Source organism: Aotus nancymaae, unplaced genomic scaffold (genome assembly GCF_030222135.1).
Source record: "Aotus nancymaae isolate 86718 unplaced genomic scaffold, 86718_ANA_hifiasm-v0.15.2.pri h1tg000022l_1, whole genome shotgun sequence".
In the NCBI taxonomy this organism is placed as follows: domain Eukaryota; kingdom Metazoa; phylum Chordata; class Mammalia; order Primates; family Aotidae; genus Aotus; species Aotus nancymaae.
In genome coordinates, this window is record NW_026988435.1 from 36,539,073 (window position 1) to 36,561,712 (window position 22,640).

A 22,640-nucleotide genomic window follows, 5' to 3' on the forward strand; every position below is an offset into this window, starting at 1 on the left:
ACCTCTTGCCTTTTCCTTCTTACCTGCTACACTTAAGCCATACTGGCCTCTTTTTTGTTTATTGAAACTCTTTCCCACATCAAGGCCTTTGCAGACACCTCTCCCTCAGTGGTGTCCCCACAGCCCCTCCCCATCCATTCTCACCTGGCAGTCTCCTTCTTTGAAGCCCCAGCTTTCGTGGCATCTTCCCAAAGAGAACTTCCTGTTAATCCTTGATCCCACTCCTAGACCATTTTCCTCACAGTCCTTACCACAATTTGTCATTTCCTAAACTTGATTGGTTACTAGTTTATTTACTGTTTCCCCCACTAGAATCTAGACTCAAAGAGACAGAGATCAAGTATGCTTTATCCACCAATATATACCCAGATCCAAGCATGGCTCCTGGAACATGTGAGCACTCAATTCACATCTGTTAACAAAGAATAAGTAAAATAAATGACAACGAAAAAAGCTTCTATATTTTCTGCAGAATCATGGCTAAGGTTGTCATCTATCATATTAACCAATGTTCCAGCAAAGATTAATAAAATACAACTTTTTTTCTCAGACAGAGTCTTGCTCTGTTGCCAGGCTGGAGTGCAGTGGCGCAGTCTTGGCTCACTGCAACCTCTGCCTCCCGGGTTCAAGTGATCCTTCCACCTCAGCCTCCCAAATAGCTGGGACTACAGGCGCATGCCACCACACCTGGCTAATTTTGTATTTTTAGTAGAGACGGGGTGTCACCATGTTGGCCAGGATGGTCTTGATCTCTTGACCTCGTGATCCGCCCGACTCAGCCTCCCAAAGTGCTGGGATTACAGGCGTGAGCCACCGCTCCCGGCAATAAAATAAAACTCTTTATGAAAAAGTTTGTATTTCCAGAGTGCTAAATTGAAGGCAAACTAACAAGTTCAGCAAAGTTAGTATCAACACACAAAAATGAGTTGCATTTCTTTATACTAACAATGAACAATTTCAAAAGGAAAATTTTAAAGCAATCCCATTTATAATAGCATCAAAAAGAATAAAATAGATAGAAATAAGCTTAACCAAGGAGATGAAAAACTTGTTGGTGAAAAGTGTAAGACACTAATAAAAGAAATTACAGAAGAGTAAAGAAGACACAAATAAATGGAAAGATATTCCATATTCATGCATTGGAAGACAAAATATTGGCAAAATGTCCATATTACCCAAAGGAACCTACAGATTTAATGCAATCCTATTAAATTCCTAGTGACATTTTTTGCAGGAATAGAAAACTATCCTAAAATTCATGTGGAATTTGAAGGGGCCCTAAATAGCCAAAACACTCTTGAAAAAGAAAAAAGTTGGAGGCCTCACATTTCCTCATTTTAAAACATATTATAAAGCTATAGGAATCAAAAGGGTGTATCACTGACATAATAATAGTCATACAGTTCAATGGTACAAATTAGAGAGCCCGAAAGAAATTTTCACCTATATGGTCAAATGATCTTTGACAAGGATGCTAAGACCACACAATGGGTAAAGAACACCCTATTCAACAAATGGTATTGGGAAAACTGGGTATCCACATGCAAAAAATGAATTGGATTCTTATCTTATAATATATGAAATAATTAAGCTCAAAATGTATTAACTAAAACTATAAAACACTCAGAAGAAAATTGGAATATTGTAAAAATGTATATTTGGTCTTCAACCTGTTTCCTAATATACAATTCCTAAAATCTCCAAGGTGATGTCTTTTTGTACACTAATGAGTTTACTGGTGGTTGGCAGTCCCTGCATAGCTTCAGGGAGGGGTCTGGTCACTGGAAAGACCAAGGCATGATTAGAGTGTTGGGATTTTCAGCCCACCCCTCAACCTTGAAGGAGGGGAGAGGGGCTGAAGGTTAAGTCGATCACCAATAGCTAATGATATAATCAATCATGCCCACACAATGAAGCTTCCATAAAAACCCAAAAGGTGGGCCAGACGCAGTGGCTCATGCCTGTAATCCTAGCACTCTGGGAGGCTGGGGCCAGTAAATCATGAGGTCAAGAGATCAAGACCATCCTGGCCAACATGGTGAAACCCCATCTCTACTAAAAATACAAAAGTTAGCTGGGCATGGAGGCTTGTGCCTGTGGTCCCAACTACTTGGGAGGCTGAGGCAGGATAATTGCTTGAACCCAGGAGGTGGAGTTGCAGTAAGCTGAGACGGCACCACTGCACTCCAGCCTGGCAACAGTGCAAGACTCCATCTCAAAAAAAAAAAAGGCCAGGCGCTGTAGTTCATGCCTGTAATCCCAGCACTTTGGAAGTCTGAGGTGGGTGGATCACAAGATCAGGAGTTCGAGACAAGCCTGGCCAATATGGTGAAACCCCGTCTCTACTAAAAATACAAAAAAAATTAACTGGGCATGGAGGCAGGTGCCTGTATTCTAAGCTATTCAGGAGGCTGAGGCAGGATAATCACTTGAATCTGGGAGGTGGAGGTTGCAGTGAGCTGAGTTTATGCCACTGCACTCCAGCCTGGGTGACAGAGTGAGACTCCATCTCAAAAAAAAAAACAAAAACAAAAAAACACAAAAGGCTTAGGTTTGGAGAGCTTCCTGACAGCTGAACATGCAGAGGCTGCTGGGGAGGGCATAGAATCTCTGCAGTTCTTCTCACATACCTTTCCCTTGCATCTCTTCATCTGTATCCTTTGTAATAGCCTTCATAATAAACCTGTAAACATAAGTTAGTGTTTCTTCAAGTTCTGTCAGGCAATCTAGCAAATCAGTTGAACAAAAGCAGGGGGCCATGGGATCCTCGATTTATAGTCATTCAGTCAGCACAGGTAAAACCTGGGGCTTGTGATTGGCATCGGAAGTAAGGGAATGAGCCCTCAACCTGTGGGATTGAAGCGGCATGGTTTGTCTGGGGTAATACCTGAGGTTCGTTGCCACACACCAAGGAAATCAAGGATGGGAACACACAAGGAGTGGGTTTAAGAGCAGAAGTTTAACAGCGAAAGAAGGAAGAGAGAGCTTCCCCGTGCAGAGGAAGGCGGTCCCAAATGGGTTTCCGGGTTTGCGGAGAAATGCTATTGCTTTTATAGATAAGCTTGAGGAAGCGGTGTCTGATTTACATACGGCCCCAAGGATTGGTTGGACCAGATGTGAAATTTACATAGCACACGAAGAGGCTGGCCATCCCACCCTCATCTTTTATTATGCAAATAGCATCTCTACCGGGCCAACGCTGTGTTGCCTGCTTTTTTACTGCACAGGTAACAACAAAGAAAAGGGAAAAGGGCACCTCCATGTTGAATATACCTGGCTTCCAGGTATCCCCTTCCTATTGGCACAGCTGCCAGCATTTGCCCATGCAAGCTTCCAGTTTGCTTATCTATGTTTGCAGCTTGATTTTTCAGGCTGTTTTTGTTAGAAAAGAAATGATTTGGGACTGTTTGTTATTAAAAGGAAAACCTTACTGAAGACTCTCTTAGCCTCACTGACTACCTAGATAATTTCTTTTTAGGTCCTGTATCAGGATCTGATGCTCTCTCCAGGTAGACAGTGTCATAATTCAATAGGAGGATACCCAACCAGTGTCTACTGCAGAACTGATTGCTCTTTTGTTTTTTTATTTGTTTGTTTGTTTTTGAGATAGAGTCTTGCTTTTATCACCCAGGCTAGAGTGCAATGATGCAGCAATCTCAACGCAACCTCTGCCTCTCAGGTTCAAGCAATTCTTCTGCCTCAGCCTCCCAAGTAGTTGGGATTACAGGCATGTGCCACCACACCTGGATAATTTTGTATTTTTAGTAGAGATGGGGTTTCTCTATGTTGGTCAGGCTGGTCTCAAACTCCTGACCTTATGGGATCTGCCCACCTTGGCCTCCCAAAGTGCTGTATTATAGCCGCCAGCCACTGCGCCTGATCATTTTCTTTCTTCTTTTAGCCCGTTTTCTTGTTAATGGGGAAAAATCATTACACATTTGGTCACAGAAGTCTTCTGTGTTGGCTGTTGTGGCATGAGAGCAGAGGAAGAACAGTTTGAGCTTTTTTCCCTCAAAAACATAGGGGAAATCTTCATGATATTGGACTTGGCAATGATTTGTTGGCTATGACACCAAAAGCACAGACAACAAAAACAAAAATAGACAAATGTGACTACATCATACTTAAAAACTTCTGCACATTAAAGGAAATAATCAATGGAAAAGGCAACCTTTGGAATTGGAAAAAGTATTTGAAAAATATTTGCTTTGATAGATTAGCAGATAAAATGTGGTGTTCACATGCCACGAAATATTATTCAGCCTTTAAAAAGAAGGAAATGCTGTCATGTGCTACAACATAGGTGAAGCTTGAGGACATTATGCTATGTGAAATAAGCCAGCAACAAAAAGATAAATACTGGGACAAGCACGGTGGCTCACACCTGTAATCCCAGCACTTTGGGAGGCCGAGGCGGGCAGATCACCTGAGGTCAGCAGTTCAAGAACAGCCTGGCCAACATGGTGAAACCTTGTCTCTACTAAAAAATACAAAAATTAGCTGGGTGTGGTGGCATACGCCTATAAACCCAGCTACTCAGGAGGCTGAGTCAAGAGAATTGCTTGAACTCAGGAGGAGGAGGTTGCAGTAAGCCGAGATCACGATATTCCAGCTTGGGCAACAAGAGTGAAACTCCGTCTCAAAAAAGAAAAGAAAAAGATAAATACCATGTGATTCTACTTATATGAGGTAGCTAAAGCAATCAAATTTATAGAGGCAGAAATTAGACTGGTGATTGCCAGGGGCTCAAGGAAGGAAAAATGGAGAGTTGTTCAATGGCTATAAGGTTTCCGTTTTGCAAGATGAAAAAGTCCTGAAAATAATAACACTACTGAACTGTACCTGTAATATGGTTAAGATAGCAATTTCTTTTTAAGAGGCAGGATTTCACTCTGTTGCCCAGACTGGCCTCAAACTTCTAGGCTCCAGCAATCCTTCCACCTCAGCATCTGGAGTAGCTGGGAACTGCAGGTGTGTACCACCACACCCAGCTTAAAAAAGGTCACTATTTTATTTATTGATTTTTAATTAGGGCAGACTTAACAGTAAGTGATTCATCCTTGGTTTCTGATACCATTGTTTCCGCCTTTCTCTAAAGGAAGTCTGCTCTCTGCCATTATTTTATCTGCCCAGAATACAAGTAGAGCAATGTCTTATTATAAGCTGTAAAAATTCTTTTTCAAAGTGAGTGTGCAGACTGGGTGTAGTGGCTCACGCCTGTAATGCCAGCAATTTGGGAGGCTGAGGTGGGTGAATCACTTGAGCCCAGGAGTTCAAGACCAGCCTGGCCAACATGGTGAAACTCCATCTCTACTAAAAATACAAAAATCAGCAGGACATGGTGGCACATGCCTGTAACCCCAGCTACTTGGGAGGATAAGGCAGGAGAATCACTTGAACCCGGGAGGTGGAGGATGCAGGGAGCCAAGATCGCACCACTGCACTCTCCAGCCTGGGCCACAGAGTGAGACTCTGTTGTGAGTGTGCAGTTAATCACGTAGGCTTGTGCTGATGTCAATGGAAGGCAAGTACTTCCTCATTGCTCTGCATCAGCGACGGGATGTGAATGCCAAGGTTCAGACTGAGAAGTAGGGCAGGGAGATTGGAGGGAGGCCAACTTTAAACATTTCATGTCTTAATTTCTGCTTATTTACCCCCAAAAGAATTTTGTAAATCAATTTACTTCTCTGTGTTTTAATTGCCATCTAAAATATTTCCTGACACGTTTAAATAGTTGCAAGGCATATATGTTACAGTAGGTGGTAAATATTAACATTTTAAAATAAACTTGCTTTATCACTCTTATAAATGCATCCAATGGAATGTAATATCAAAGCAATTTAGTACCTATCATTGTCTACTTTGAAATTACAGAAACTCAGCTGGACACAGTGGCACACTCCTGTAATCTCAGCACTTTGAGAGGCAGAGGGGGGAAGATTGCTTGATTCCAAGAGTTCAGGACCATCCTGGGCAACATAGTGAGACAACCTTATCTCTACAAAAAAAAATGAACAGAATTAGTAAGGTGTGGTGGCACACCAGTGATCCCAGCTATTCAGAGGCTGAGGTGGGAGGATCTCTTGAGCCCTGGAGGTGGAGGCTACAGTGAGCCAAGATTGTGCCACTGCACTCCAGCCTGGGTGACAGAACGAGACCCTATCTCAGAAAAAGTTTTTAAAATTTTTTTTAAAAAGAAACTCCAGAAACTCCTATTTATTGATTCTGAAACTTTATATCATTTCCTTTTCACCTTGAATTCATATTCTTATTCCCACAAAAGTTTATCTTCATGAGATAGATTTGTTAATCATCTATTGTATATCTTTGCAACAAAAATGTATATAAATTGATTTTTTTTCTTTTTTTTTTAAGCCACCAAGATTTGCAGATATATTTCTTTTTTTAATGACCATAGTCTCTAAATGTTAAAAAGAAAAAAAGCTGGCCAGGCAAGGTGGGTCATACCTGTAATCCCAGCATTTTGGGAGGGCAAGGCAGGTGGATCACGAGGTCAGGAGTTCAAGACCAGCCTGGCCAACATGGTGAAATCCTGTGCCCGGCTAATTTTTGTATTTTTACAAAATCCAAAAATTAGCCGGGCACAGGATTTCTACAAAATACAAAAATTAGCCGGGCACAATGGCAGGAGCCTGTTATCCCAGCTACTTGGGAGGCTGAGGCAGGAGAATCGCTTGAACCCAGGCGACAGAGGTTGCAGTGAGCCAAGACTGAGCCACTGCACTCCAACCTGGGTGACAGAGTAAGAGTCAGTCTCAAAAGGAAAAAAAAAGAAAGAAAACAAAAGGAAAAAGCTCCTCTGGATTATTATTGCAATTAGTATGCAATTGATCAAAACAAATATTTCATAACTTTTGATAAATAATTTTTCAACATAAAAAGCTCAATTTCACCGGAAATGAATCTTTTTATTTACTTATTTATTTATTTTAAAACACATCTCTGTCACACAGGCTGGAGTGCAGTGGTGCAATCTCAGCTCACTGCAACCTCTGCCTCCCAGGTTCAAGTGATTCTCCTGCCTCAGCCTCTCAACTAGCTGGGACTATAGATGCATGCCATCATGGCTGGCTAATCTTTTAGATTTTTAGTAGAGGCAAGATTTTACCATATTGGCCAGGCTGGTCTAGAACTCCTGGCCTCAAATGATCCGCCCGCCTCAGCCTCCCAAAGTACTGAGATTAGAGGCATGAGCCACCACACCCAGCCTGGAAATGCATCTCTTAACAAACTGGATGGAGCTTCTTCTCTCTTCTTTCGATGACTGCAGGTGTCTGCAGATGAACGTGTCCTCTTGCCGCATGGAGACAGGATCTAGTGCCTCCGCTGCTCCTGTTATCCATGTTTTGGGGTGAGGCTTTGTGATGGGCCTGGAAGGAATCCCAAAGTGTCACTTCAACTGGAGTCTTTGGATTTTGTCTGATTTATAGGTCAAAAGCTATTTAGTGAATGTTTATCAAATATTATCTCTAGTTGTTGAGCATGATGTGAAAGGAAAATAAAAAAGTTGTGACTCCAATTCACTCTGCCTGAGGAAAAAAAATTAAGCTGAAAGCTGAGTCACGCAAGAAGCTGCCTTTCCGGGCCAGGCGCGGTGGCTCACACCTGCAATCCCAGCACTTTGGGAGGCTGAGGTGGGCAGATCACAAGGTCAGGAGATCGAGACCATCTTGGGCAACATGGTGAAACCCCATCTCTACCAAAAATACAAAAATTAGCTGGGCGTGGCGGCAGGTACCTGTAATTCCAGCTACTCAGGAGGCTGAGGCAGGAGAATCCGCTTGAACAGAGGTTGCAGTGAGCCGAGATTGTGCCACTGCACTCCAGCCTGGCAACAGAGCGAGACTCCATCGCAAAAAAGAAAAAAAAAAAAAAGCTGCCTTTCCTTTTGTTCCTAAGCAGAGAGCTACAGGTAAAAGATTAAATATCCCTCCAGCTACGCTATGTTCACCTTATCTTCTGTAAAGTGTCGATTTTCTGAACATCCAATCTTGTCACCACTATCTCTTTGGAAAATGAAGTACTGGGGATTGTACCCAGTAGAGGGAAGAGCAAAAGGCAGGAGGTGCCAGTGTGCTGAGCAGACCCCTTGGGGAGTAGCAAGCAGGCTCTGCTGCCAGGTGACCAGTTGCTTAGAAACTGGGAGAATTCACCTGAAATAGTTACTTATGAAGTTCAAGTATATATTCACCCTGAGCAAGAAGAGTTTATTTGATTTCATTAAAATCATAACTGCATGGAAAACAGTACGTGAGTTTGTTTTTCTTTTTAAAGAGATAAGTTGGTAAAATAAAGCATTTGTATTGCATGTAGTGCTTTCCTCTGAAATTAAACTGGGGTTGTACCCAAAAGCTTCCTTCTATAACCAGCTCTGTACCAGCTTTGGCTGGTATCTACTTCCTGTAACTCACATCTTTATGACAATGATAATCAAGAATAAATACATGAACCAAAGCTGGGTCTTCCTATCCTAGTTCTGTTGCTGTTTGTCATTTCAGGGAAAGGAAGTTGAAAGAAAGAAGATCAAGTTCATCCTACAAACCGTGCGTGTGTATTGCATGCCCTGCAGGGTGCACATCTACCCCTTGCCACGTTCAAGGATCTTTGACTTGGACAAAGTAGAAATTTAGAATGTATACTGCTTTGGGGACTTTCCTTCCATTGTAAACAATTATTATAGAGAAGCATGCATTTCTCTGATTCTTCGTTGGCCTGTTAGCCTCCTGACCCACTTCCTCAAATGTATAATGGCTGGCATATTAAATGTTCCCCTTGACTAAGCAAAGCATGGAGGGTCTAGTTTCACTTCCTCTTCAATGGGGAAATGCTTATTTTTTGTATTTGTAGACTTAAAAGCAAACAGTTGCCCTATGAAAAAAATTACTTAGTTCACCCTCCTACAGTGTGGAAATGGATAATTCAGAATTATTATCAAGCATTTCTTTTGGAGGTGGTGTAAAGTTCAGATTTGCAATTAGGCACAAAATAATGTCTTGAAGGGGTAGGGCCTCCAGGGACAGTATAACCCAATTCGAATCCCACCTCTGCCACCTACTGGCTGTGTGACTTTGGTCAAATAACTTTATGTCTCTGTACTTAAAACCTCAAGAAGTGCTTGGTAAGTGTTATAATTACAGTAATAAAGATAAAATTGGCATGCTCGTGGTCACACCAGTGTCACAGGGACATTGTAAAGAGAAATGATGATAAGCATGCAGCTTCTAGCACAGTTCATGGTTGAAGTATTATCTGGATGATTCTAGGGTCACAGGCTTCAGACACATTTTTTCTTTTTTTTTTTCAAGAGAACTAGGGTCTTGCTATGTTGCCCAGATTGGTCTTGAACTCCTGGGCTCAAGTGATCCTCCTGTCTCAGCTTCCCAAAGTGCTGGGATTACAGGCATGAGCCGCTGCATTCAGCCAAGACACATTTTTTTCACACTCACACAAAAAGTCTTCCATTATAAAATGAGAGGTACTGATGCTGATTTGAAACCAAATCAAACGGTCCCACTCTTCAGTCTTTCCCATCACTGTAAGTGGCCGCTCCTTTCTTCCAGTTGCTAAGGTCAAAAACCTTGTGCCACCCCGACTCCTGCCTCTCTCCTGCCCCACGTTCTATCTGTTGGGAAATCTCACCCGTGCTACCAGAATACCTCCCATCTGACCACTTTTGCCACCTCCGCTGCGACTACCCTGGTCCAAGCCACCATTCAGAAAAATGAGGACACATCTAAAAAACACCTTCACAGAAACATCTAGAATAAGGTCTGACCAAATGCCTGGGTACCGTAACCTAGTCAAATGGACACATAACATTAACTATCACATGATGTTCAGTAAATGATCAAATAGTTGATCCATTAAAATAAGAGTTCAAATTGCTTGGTTTAAGCTAGTGTCATTGAAAGAAAAAAATGGAGGACCCCGGGCTGGGCCCCGCCGCCGGTTCGTCTGCCCTTTCCCCCAGCCACTTCCTTTCAACCTTGTTCACCGTCCGTGGCTCCTGTTCCTGCCAGAGCTCTCTCCCCTTCTTCCCTCCCCACCAGATCCCGGAGACCACCTGCCATGGCTTTACTCACTGTGGCCGCCCAGCTCTTGGGAACCAAGGATACATCTTGTCTCGTTCTTGCTGCTCAGCACGCCAGTGCTTCCTCCACGAATTTGAAAGACACGTTGGCTGACCTGATTCCTAAGGAGCAGACCAGAATCAAGCCCTTCAGGCAGCAACATGGCAAGACGGCGCTAGACCCAATCACTGTGGGCATGATGCGTGGTGGCGTCAGAGGCGTACAGGGAGCGGTCTGTGAAACATCAGTTCTTGATCCTGATGACGGCATCCGTTTCCGAGGCTTTAGCATCCCTGAAGGCCAAAAAGTGCTACCCAAGGCTAAGGGTGGGGAAGGACCCCTGCCCAAGGGCTTATTTTGGCTGCTGGTAACTGGACAGATTCCAACAGAGGAACAGGTATCTGGGCTCTCAAAACAGTGGGCAAAGCGGGCAGCTCTGCCTTCCCCTGTGGTCACCACTCTGGACAACTTTCCCACCAATCTATACCCACATCTCAGCTCAGTGCAGCCGGTACAGCCTCACAGTGAAAGTAACTTTGCCTGGGCGTATGCAGAGGTATCAACCAAACCCAGTACTAGGAGTTGGTTTATGAAGACTCTGTGGATCTAATGGCAAAGCTACCATGTGTTGCAGCAAAGATCTATCAACATCTCTACAGAGAAGGCGGCAGTACTGCGGCCATTGACTCTAAGCTGGACTGGCCCCACAATTTCACCAGCGTGTTGGACTATACTGATGGGCTATACTAACATGAGTTCACTGAGCTCATGCACCTCTACCTCACCATCCACAGTGACCATGAGGGTGGCGATGTAAATGCCCATACCAGCCACTTGGTGGGCAGTGCCCTTTCAGACCCTTACCTGTCCTTTGCAGCAGCCATGAACAGGCTGGCAGGGCCTATCCAGGGACTGGCAAATCAGGAAGTGCTTGTCTGGCTAACACAGCTACAGAAGGAAGTTGGTGAAGTGTCAGATGAGAAGTTACGAGACCACATCTGGAACACACTCAACTGGGGACGGGTTTTTCCAGGCTATGGCCATGCAGTACTAAGGAACCTGATCCATGATATACCCGTCAGTGAGAGTTTGCTCTGAAACACCTGCCTAACAATCTCATGTTTAAGTTGGTTGCTCAGCTATACGGGATTATGCTCAGTGTCCTCTTAGAGCAGGGTAAGGTCAAGAATCCTTGGCCCAATGTAGATGGTCACAGTGGGGTGCCGCTCCAGCACTGTGGCATGACGGAGATGACCCACTACACGGTCCTGTTTGGGGTGTCACGAGCATTGGGTGTATTGGCACAGCTCATCTGGAGCTGAGCCGTAGGCTTCCCTCTAGAAAGACCAAAGTCCGTGAGCACAGAGGGACTGATGAAGTTGGTAGACTCTAAGTCAGGGTAAAACTGGAGACTGAGGGAAAATGACTACCAGAAAGTGAGGAAACCTAAATAAAAAGTATAATTTTGGGGCCGGGCGCGGTGGCCCACACCTGTAATCCCAACACTTTGAGAGGCTGTGGCGGGCGGATCACCTGAGGTTGGGAGTTTGAGAGCAGCATGGGAGTAAACCCCATCTCTACTAAATATACAAAATTAGCTGGGCATGGTGGTGCGTGCCTGTAATCCCAGCTACTTGGGAGGCTGAGGCAGGAGAATCGCTTGAACCCGGGAGGTGGAGATTGCGGTGAGCCAAGATCACGCCATTGCACTTCAGCCTGGGCAACAAGAGCGAAACTCCGTCTCAAAAAAAAGTGTAAGTTTGTTTTAGGGGGCCTTTAAAGACAAGATTAAGTCATATCTGAGGCACTGATAGTATGTTTGAGGTTAAAATATAAATTAAGACTTTAAAAGATGAAAAATGATCCTTTCATCCCTCATCAGCCCCCTTCCCCTGCCTGGTCTGAGGTGCCCACCATAGGGGTGGTCCTGCAGGATGGCCAGGACTAATGCAGGTGGTATGAGTTAGGTTTGCCCCTCACCCGACTATCTCTAGAGTGAGAATCTGGCTCCTCTTTCCATGGGTCAAAGCCGGTTACAGAGAATCTGCGGTCACTTTGGAGCATCTGCTTCTTCTCTGCCAAGCCCTCAGCAAGCCAGCAAGCCAGGACTCTGCCCCTTCTGCTTCCGTAGGAATCATGTCGGATGGTCAGCTGTACCAAGTCCCTCGACCCTCTCCCACGCACACAAACACCTCCTAGCAAGAGCTATTGGTTAGCTGGACATGCTTTGGCAATTTTTTTTATGCTACCACGTGACCATAAAGGCATGACATTTGTTGTGACTGGCACTCAATATTTGATTTCTTTTTTAAAAACTATCCAGTGAAAATTAGGTCTGGGAGTGTTCTGTTTCCCATTACTTTCATACTCACCTCCTCCCAGACTTTTACACCTGTTGCACCTCAAGCTGAGGATGTTCTGGACCTCCCCTCTGGGTCCCCACTAGATACCTCTCAACACACCTGTGGTCCCATCATCAGGTTTTCTCAGTGCTTAATGTGAACTCAGTTTTTTACTTCCACAGAACGAAGCCACTACCCTCTGACCTCCCCAACCCCCGGACCCCCATCTTTTAATATGCTGTGGGGCATAGAACAGGGACTCAGGAATGCCCAGCATGATATGTTCAGAGTCTGGTCACTGGGTATTAGCACTTCTTTTTGAACAATTGATTCAAGATTGGACATGGTCTCCTCTAATTATCCAGTACTGGGGCTGCGGGCACTAAAAATAGAAAACCTCCCTTCTCATCCCTTGCCTCAAGAAAATGTCTCCTCATTTATCAACATCCTTTTCCTCCCCCTTCCCTGAGAGCGCACGGTGCAATGTTTGTTTTAGAAGCCCCATTTGCACAGGTTTCCAGCAACTCAGAATGCTTTTATTGCCTTTTTTTTTTTTTTTTTTTTGAGATGAGTTTCGCTCTTGTCTCCCAGGCTGGGGTGCAATGGCGAAATCTCGGCTCACTGCAACCTCCGCCTCCCAGGTTTAAGTGATTCTCCTGCCTTAGCCTCCCAAGTAGCTGGGATTACAGGCATGCGACACCACACCCGGCTAATTCTGTGTTTTTAGTGGAGATGGGGTTTCTCCATGTTGGTCAGGCTGGTCCCAAACTCCCTGCCTCAGGTGATCCATCTGCCTCAACCTCCCAAAGTGCTGGGATCACAGGTGTGAGCCAACTCGCCTGGCTGACACTCTACTGCCTTTTCTTTTCTTTTTTTTTTTTTTTTTTTTGAGACGGAGTTTCGCTCTTGTTACCCAGGCTGGAGTGCAATGGCGCGATCTCGGCTCACCGCAACCTCCGCCTCCTGGGTTCAGGCAATTCTCCTGCCTCAGCCTCCTGAGTAGCTGGGATTACAGGCACACGCCACCGTGCCCAGCTAATTTTTTGTATTAGTAGAGAGTTTTTTAATATAAATTTAAGTGACACTGAAAATATCAACTGCTTTTGGAAGGAAAGGGCTAAAATGCACCCTTTGGATTTAGCCACAAAGAAGCCACTGGTGCCGTGACAGTGGCATCTCCCTTCATGCTCAGCATCAGCCAGGCATCAGCACTGGGCTTCTGGAGGCACGTGGAGGAGGGAGCTTCCTTCCCACCTTGTCTTCCTCCAGTCCCCTCCCTGCTCACCTCTGGGTCTCTCATTTTCTCCCAGCAATCACACTGTAATCAACCTGCCCTTTTCCTTATTTACTCTCCTTCTTTCTTTTCTTTTTCTTTTCTTTTTTTTTGAGATGAAGTTTCACTCTGTTGCCAGGCTGGAATGGAGTGGCACAATCTTGGCTAACTGCAACCTCCACCTCCCGGGTTCAAGCGATTCTCCTGCCTCAGCCCACTGACTCTAGGAGCATGCTACCACACCTGGCTAATTTTTGTATTTTTAGTAGAGACAGGGTTTCACCATGTTGGCCAGGATGGTTTCGATCTCTTGACCTCATGATCTGCCCGCCTCGGCCTCCCAAAGTGCTGGGATTACAGGCGTGAGCCACCGCACCTGGACAACTCTCCTTCTTTTTACCTAGTACAGCCACCTTCTCTACTTTCTCCACCTTTGCCAGTTTTTCTGGGATTTTTTTTTTCCATTCTCTTAAAAATTTCCCATCCCTGTGGCAGTGACCACAGTCATCACGGTATTTCGACAGGTCTGAGATGAGACTCATAGTGAGCCACTGTGTGCTCACCTGTCCTGAATGTGGTGCCCTTCTGACGGTCCCTGGACTGTGCAAGTTCACAAGCACAGATGACCAGTCACCTCCTGACTCAGATGACATCCAGAAACCCATCTGTACAGCTCCCTTCTTGCAAGAAAGCTTAACTGGAGGAAGAGAAAACACAGCCCCTTTTGATAAATGTCTCATGAATGCAGAGGCTGGCTGGTGAAAGGAAGGGTGGCAGAATGTGGAGACTGTAAGGACATATCCCACCTAATTACCCCTTGGCCTAACCTCTATCGTTCACTTGCTTCTCCAGTGCCTAGGAACGATGGGATTATCAAGGCAGTGCCGGAAGAACTGCGGGGACCCTGTCTGAAAGGCCTGGCCAGAGAACTGGAGCAGTCAGCAGCAGGGTCAGCAGCACAGAGAAGGCATCACCAACAGCAACAAAGCAGAGAAGGCATGGCACAGCAGGGCTGCTTGCAGCAGGTGCATCTCTGAGCATGTGCGAGCCCTCCTCTGCCTAGGCTTCCCATCTGCCCTTCTCTCCTCATCCAGGAGCCCTTCAAAGGAATGGCTGAAGAGAAGGAGCCCTTCAAAAGCCTAGACTTCCAGTAACATAAGCTAAGGGACATCTGGATTGTTGAGATTTGAGATTCTCTGTAAAGGTAATACAGTATACGCACACACACTGAGAGGAGCCTGGGACATTCCGGAGACGTTGATATATAGTAAAGCAATTTTTTTTTTTTGAGATAGAGTCTTGCTCTGTTGCCCAGAGTGCAGTGCAGTGGCATGATCTCAGCTCACTGCAACCTCCACCTCTCGGGTTCAAGTGATTCTCCTGCCTCAGTCTCCTGAGTAGCTGGGACTACAGGCACACGCCACCATACCGGGCTAAATTTTCAATTTTTAGTAGATAAGGGGTTTCACCATGTTGGTCAGGCTTGTCTCGAACTCTTGACCTCGTGATCCACCTGCCTCAGCCTCCCAAAGTGCTGGGATTACAGGCGTGAGCCACTGCACCCAGCCCAGCAATTCATTTTCATATGTTTGACATTTATCCAGTCACTTTCCCAAGCTCATGGATACTGGCAAAGCTCTTTTGTTTATTTGTTTGTTTTGACACAGAGTCTTGCTCTGTCACCCAGGCTATAGTGCAGTGGCACCATCCTGGCTCACTGCAACCTGTGCCTCCCAGATTCAAGTGATTCAGAGCCTCAGCCTCCCAAGTAGCCGGAATTACAGCTGCGCCACCACACCCGGCTAATTTTTGGATTTTTAGTAGAGACAGGGTTTTGCCATGTTGGCCAGGCTGGTCTTGAACTCCTGGCCTCAGGTGACCTGCCTACCTTGGCCTCCCAAAGTGCTGTGATTACAGGCATGAGCCACCATGCCCGGCCATGGCAAAGCTTTTAATTGCACCTAAGCGTTTCAGAACAGTAGTTCTCAAAGTATCCAGAACTCCTTTCAGTGGGTATGCAAAGTCAAAACTGTTTTCATAACAATACCAAGAAATGAGTTGTCTTTTTCACTCTCATTCTTTCAGTGGGATGTGCGGTGGGATTTTCCAGAGGCCGCATGTATGATATTGCACCTGTGCAGAGCAGAGCAGATGCAAGAAGCCAACTTCCTTCTATTAGGACAGAAATCAACGAAGTTTTTTAAATCTCTTTTTAAAGAATAGTAATTTTGGCCAGGCACGGTTGCTCACACCTGTAATCCCACCAATTTGAAAGGCCGAGGCAGATGGATCACTTGAGATTGGGAGTTTGTGACCAGCCTGGCCGACATGGTGAAACCTCGTCTCTATTAAAAATACAAAAAATTAGCCTAGCGTTGTGGCTTAAGCTTGTAATCCCAGCTGCTTGGAGGGCTGAGGCAGGAGAATCACTTGAATCCAGGAGACAGAGGTTGCAGTGAGCTGAGATCGCACCACTGCACTCCATCCAGCCTGGGCGACAAGAGCGAAACTCTGTCTCAAAATAAATAAATAGCAAATTTATCAATGAATACTTTTTTGTTTTGGAAAATATATTTTTCACGAAAAATATGTGGTTTGTGTTAACATGTAATTAGTTTGTTACTTTTTTTTTTTGAGATGGAGTCTCATTCTCTTGCCCAGGCTGGAGTGCAATGGCGTGATCTCGGCTCACTGCAACTTCTGCCTCCTGAGTTCAAGTGATTTTCCTTCCTCAGCCTCCGGAGTAGGTAGGATTACAGGCAGGTGCCATCACATCCAGCTAATTTTTTGTATTTTTAGTAAGACAGGGTTTCAGCCAGGTGCGGTGGCTCACGCCTGTAATCCCAGCACTTTGGGAGGCTGAGGTGGGTGAATAACAAGGTTTGGGGTTCAAGACCAGCCTGACCAACATGGTGAAATGCTGTCTCTACTTAAAAATACAAAAATTAGCCAGGTGTGGTGATGCACACCTGTAATCCTAGCCACTTGGGAGGCTGAGGCATGACAACTGCTTGAACCCAGGAGGTGGAGGTTGCGGTGAGCCAAGAGCGTGCCATTGCACTCCAGCCTGGCGACAGCGTGAGACTCTGTCTCAAAAAAAAAAAAACAGGGTTTCACCATGTTGGCCAAGCTGGTGTCAAACTCCTGACCTCAGATGATCCACCCACCTCGGCCTCCCAAAGTGCTGAGATTACAGGCATGAGCCACCATGCCCGGCCAGTTTGTTACATTTGAATGAATTAATAAGTATTTAAATTTTTCTCAGTCTTAATTTCAAATATTATATATATATGTGTGTATATATATGTGTGTATATATATGTGTGTGTGTATATATATGTGTGTGTATATATATGTGTATGTGTGTGTGTGTGTGTGTGTGTATATATAAACCCACATAAACAAAAGTCCTTGTCCTCAGTAAATTTTAAGGGGGTAAAGGATTCGGAGACTGAAAGATTTGAAAACTGCCATCCTGAAAGAATATCAGATTTCAGACAAATAGTTATAATTTTGTGTTCTTATTTCTGATCATTATACCTCATGTTTCTGCTTTGTCTTATTTTGTTAGCCAGCACTTCCAGACCCATGGTGAGTCAACGCAGTGAAGAGTGGTGACAGAATTTAGCTTCCAGCTGAAATGGAAAGCCTTCCAGCATTTCCCACACCCTGGCTGTGATTCCAAGCTGTGTCCTGTTCTAGGAAATGTTGACAGATATTCTAAAAGAAGTTCGTATTCACTGCTCTGGTATATCAGAGTTGTTTCAAGATAAAGGTTGTTTTTTAATAATTTATTTTTATGGATACATAATAGTTGTACATATTTGTGGGGTACATGTGATATTTTGATATAAGCATGCAATGTGTAATGATCAAATCAGGGTAACTGGATACCCATGACCTCAAGCATGTATCATTTCTTGGTGCTAGGGACATTCTGATTCCACTCTTCTAGTTATTCGAAAATATCCAGATAAAGATTCTTGTTTTGATATTAAAAAGTAGCCTTATTTCTAGTTACTGTGTGATTTTGAGCAAATCTTTTTACCCACCTGAACGTCAGTATTTCCCACTTGTGAATGAGGCCGCTGGGCTAAATCAGTGCTTCTAAACTGTGGCTGTTGACATGGAAATCACTTGTGAAATCAATGAGGGAAAGCTCTCTTCATACAGGAATTCCAACCAATAGAGGCAAAATTAAGGAAAGAATCATCAAGTTGGCATTTTCCAACTCCCTCTGGAATTACTGATTCAGGAGAGGCTCATCAATGGATGCTAAACCATTCAGTGAAAAGTTGTTGGGGAACAGATTTGCACAGTGACAATATCCTACTGTACAGTTGCTTCCTAATTGCAGTGAGAGAATGTACCTTTACTGAGGCATCAATCACCACCTGCAGAGGTCTGGCCTGCAGACCCTGACTCAACAATGGATGAATGAATGCGCTCTCACACCATTACAGCGATTCAAGTGGGCTGGGGATGGTCACTGGCTGCTTTCAGAGGGCGAAATGCAGCCAGTTGACCAAGACTCCCTGTCCATCCACACCTTTATCCCATAAAGATTTCACAGCAGAGGTTCTAAGTCAACACACTTGGGGATAATTAACATGGTTAAGAGTAGTTTTACAAATGATAAAAGCTTTAGATTCAGGGCCCAGAGTAAACACTATTAACGGATAATTCCCCTTTGATCTCCCTGGAGAGGACCATCCAGCACAAAGATTACAGGAGTAAGCAGAGTGGAGACAAAGGGATGTGGGGTAAAAAGACTTAAACTGGGAAAGCCTCTTATTGTCCCTATCCCTTCCCTAACATAATGGACCCGCTGCCTTCAACCTGTCCCCATAAAACCTTTCGGCCTTCCAAAAGGTTTGAGACTATAATCTATAACTTTCCTTAATATTTCTCTAATGTTTTGCCAGCTACCCCAAGTGAATCTCAACACTTTACAATGGACAGATCCAGCTGTTCCCATTATAACCAAGGGGGCACTAAGCATGAGACACAGAGACGTTATGGGAGTACTGATGCATTACCACAAAGGACTCTTTCCAAAATCCTTAACCTGAACTTCAGTGAGCCTTTAGTTGAGGGACAGAGCTAAGTTTTGTGGCCTAAAGCATATACAATATTGAGACTCCTTCTTTAAGAAAAAGAATATAACCAGATGCAGTGGCTTATGTCTACAATTCTAGCACTTTGGGAGGCCAAAGCGGGAGGAGTGCTGAGCCCATGAGTTCAAGACCAGCCTGGGCAACATAGTGAGGCTCTGTCTCTACAAAAACAAAGAAATCGGCCAGGCAATGTGGTGTATGCCTGTAGTCCCAGCAACTCAAGAGGCTGAGATGGGAGGATCAATTGAGCTGCTGGAGTCGAGGCTGCAGTGAGCCGAGATCATGTCACTGAACTCCAGCCTAGGTGACAGCGCAAGACTCTATCTCAAAAAAATAAAATAAAATAAAATAAACACAGAATACAGCCAGGCACAGTGGCTCATGCCTGTAATCCCAGCACTTTGGGAGGCTGAGGTGGGTGGACCACAAGGTCAGGAGTTCAAGACTAGCCTGACCAAGATGGTTAAACCCCATCTCTACTAAAAATACAAAACTTAGCCAGGCATGGTGGTGCTCACCTGTAATCCCAGCTACTTGGGAGGCTGAGAAAGGAAAATCGCTTGAACCCGGGAGGCAGAGGTTGCAATGAGCCGAGATCACGCCACCGCACTCCAGACTGGGAAACAGAGTGAGACTCCATCTCAAAAAAATAAAAAGAAAAATACAAAATTAGGTACAAAAGGGAATCTTTATGTAAAATGAGAAAATAAGGTTACAGGTTACAAATCTCAAAAAAGGATCAAATATGAACATTCAAAAAGGGATCCAGGCCAGGTGCGGTGGCTCACACCTGTAATCCCAGCACTTTGGGAGGCCAAAGCGGGCAGATCACTTGAGGTCAGGAGTTTGAGACCAGCCTGACCAACATGGAGAAACCCTGTCTCTACTAAAAATACAAAAATTAGCCAGTCATGGTGGTGCATGCCTGTAATCCCAGCTACTCAGGAAGCTGAGACAGGAGAATCGCTTGAACCTGGGAGACGGAGGTTTCAGCGAGCCGAGATCGCGCCATTGCACTCCAGCCTGGGCAACAAGAGTGAAACTCCATCTCAAAAAAAACGGGGGGAATCAAATATGAACATCAAAAAATCCTAGAGAAGAACAGTATTTGTGTAAATTAACTGCCTGACACATCTCTGCAATGCTTTTCTTCTCCCTTTTTGGCTGCATGTTCTTTGCTCTATTGTGTTAAATCACTTTAGAAAAGGGGCTGTCACCCTAGCAGTACGTTCCAGGCCTGGGGCCCCACCTCCCACCCCAATTGACTTGTAGATGCTGGGGATAGGCCTGAACATTGCTAATGTTGGGGCTCAGGACAAACCACCCAAAATATGGCCATAGGACATCAGAACGTGCCAACATATACTTCCTTGGCATATTTTGAGCTTTTTTTTTATATTATTATTTTTTTTTAGATGGAGTCTCGCTCTGTCACCAGACTGGAATGCAGTGGCATTATCACAGCTCACTGCAACCTCCGCCTCCTGCCTCAGCCTCCCACCATGCCCTGATAATTTTTGTATTATTGGTAGAGACAGGGTTTCGCCATGTTGGCCAAGATGGTCTTGGTCACTTGACCTTGTGATCCGCCCGCCTCAGCCTCCCAAAATGCTGGGATTACAGGCGTCAGCCACTGCCCCCTGCCTGAGCTGGTTATTTTGAGAAACTGCAGGCATGAGTAGCTGAAAAGCTGTCCTTTTGTAAAGAAAATTTGCATCTACAAAGGAAATCTACACCAGTAAAACATATCTATACCAGGCAGAGGGCTGCTTTGAGATACCTCTATTAGCTGAGATGCTGATTCTCTACAGAGCAGGACAGGGTCAGCTCACCACGCTCTTACTGGTGCGTGTCACCTACCACCACAGTAGCTAGTAATCCCAGCTACTCAGGAGGCAGAGACAGGAGAATCACTTGAACCTGTGAGGCACAGATTGCAGTGAGCCGAGATTGCACCACCGCACTCCAGCCTGGGCGACAGAGCAAGACTCCGTCTCAAAAAAACAAAAACAAAAACAAAAAAAACCCACAAACAGAATGCTGTATAAACCTCAATCATCGGGCCTTTTGAGCCTCATATTTGGTGGGACTTCTGTGCATATGCACATAACTAAAATGGTTTTTCTCCTGTTAATCTGTCCGCTCTCAGTGTGTTTCATAGACTCAACTATGAAACCTTCAGACAGTAGGAAGTTTTCCTCTCCACCACACCAGTCTTTAAACAGCCTGTTGTCTCTAACGTGCAGCCAAGCTGAGAACGTTGGCTGGGCTCTCTTCAGGCCTCCCACGCCCTCCGCTGGGACTTGCTCTGACTCACACAACAGGATAGCAGAGGCTTGGCAAGACAGGAAGCCAACGCCTGGGGCAGCAGCCAGGTCTGTGCTCCCGGAAATCCACATTTGGTCAAAGGGGACACTTCGGGTTGCTGGGAGCACTTGGTCTGCTTTGTCTTGCCTCTGGCCGGGTTGGACTGGTTCCTCCCCACATTGTCCCCCTGCTTCAGAGACTCCTCCACACAGAGCTGGTCTTAAAGCATAAACAAAACTCATGGATGATGGGGCCACAGAGGTGGCAAGACCCCGGAGGATGCTGGAGGAAGCTGTGACCTCAAAATTAAGCAGGGCATCTGTGAGCTGGATGTTTTATACCCATTAGCAGTCACTCCACATCTCCCCTGCCTGCCAGCCCCTGGTCCATTAATTCATATATAAATTATTTTATATAAAGAGGATCATACAATACATGACCTTTGTGACTGGCGTCTTTCATTCGGCATCACATTTTTGAGGTTGACCCGTGTCATAGCACGTGTCAGTGCTTCCTTCCTTGATTGCCAAAGAATAAAGGTTTGGATACGTCACATCCCGTGTATCTAGTTATAAGCTGATAGACATTTGGGTTGTTGCCACTTTTTGGGGTGATTATGAGCACTATTTTAGGGGCCCGCTTTCTTTTTTTTTTGAAACAGGGTCTCACTCTGTTACCCAGGCTGGAGTGCAGTGACATAATCACAGCTCACTGCAGTGTCACCCTCCTGGGCTCAAGCAATCCCCCCACCTTAGCCTCCTGAGTAGCTGGAACTACCGGCATGTGCCATCACATCCAGCTAATTTTTTTTTTAAATACAGGGTTTAGCCACGTTGCCCAGGCTGGTCTCAAACTCCTGGGCTCAAGTGATCCACTGGCCTCAACCTCCCAAAGTGCTACGTGCTGGGATTCAGGCGTGAACCACTACGCCCAGTCGCCCAGTCTAGGGGCCCGCTTTTGAATCACAGCAGCCACTTTCTGGAAGGCACCTCATCAGGCATTGGCAGGGCTATGTCCCTCACAAGTTGACCCAGATGACACTCTTCCCAAGTGACTTCTGCTCCAGCCCTCTGTTCAGGCTTCCCTTGGCCCTAAGCCCTCCAGGCATCCAGCCTTGCGGGAACCTGGGCCCCTACAGATCTTATTTTTATCAGCCTCAGCCAAGCTCTCCCCACCCCTCAATCCATCGGACATCCTCCAATGACACTGAACTTCCAAGAAAGAGCAGAGGCCAGGTGCGGTGGCTCATGCCTGTAATCCCAGCACTTTGGGAGGCCAAGACAGGTGGATGACCTGAGGTCAGGAGTTCGAGACCAGCCTGGCCAACATGGTGAAACCCTGACTCTACTAAAAATACAAAAAAAATTAGCAGGGCATGATGGCGGGCACCTGTAATCCCAGCTACTCAGGAGGCTAAGGCAGGAGAATTGCTTGAGCCCAGGAGGTGGAGGTTTCAGTGAGCCGAGATTATGTCACTGCACTCCTGCCTGGGCAACAGAGAGCGACTCTGT

General features: G+C 45.3%; 1 pseudogene; it reads left to right on the forward strand.

The window, feature by feature from the left end:
* Window positions 1-10,287: 10,287 nt before the first annotated feature.
* Window positions 10,288-14,860, forward strand: LOC105723320 (citrate synthase, mitochondrial-like; annotated as a pseudogene).
* Window positions 14,861-22,640: the final 7,780 nt, after the last annotated feature.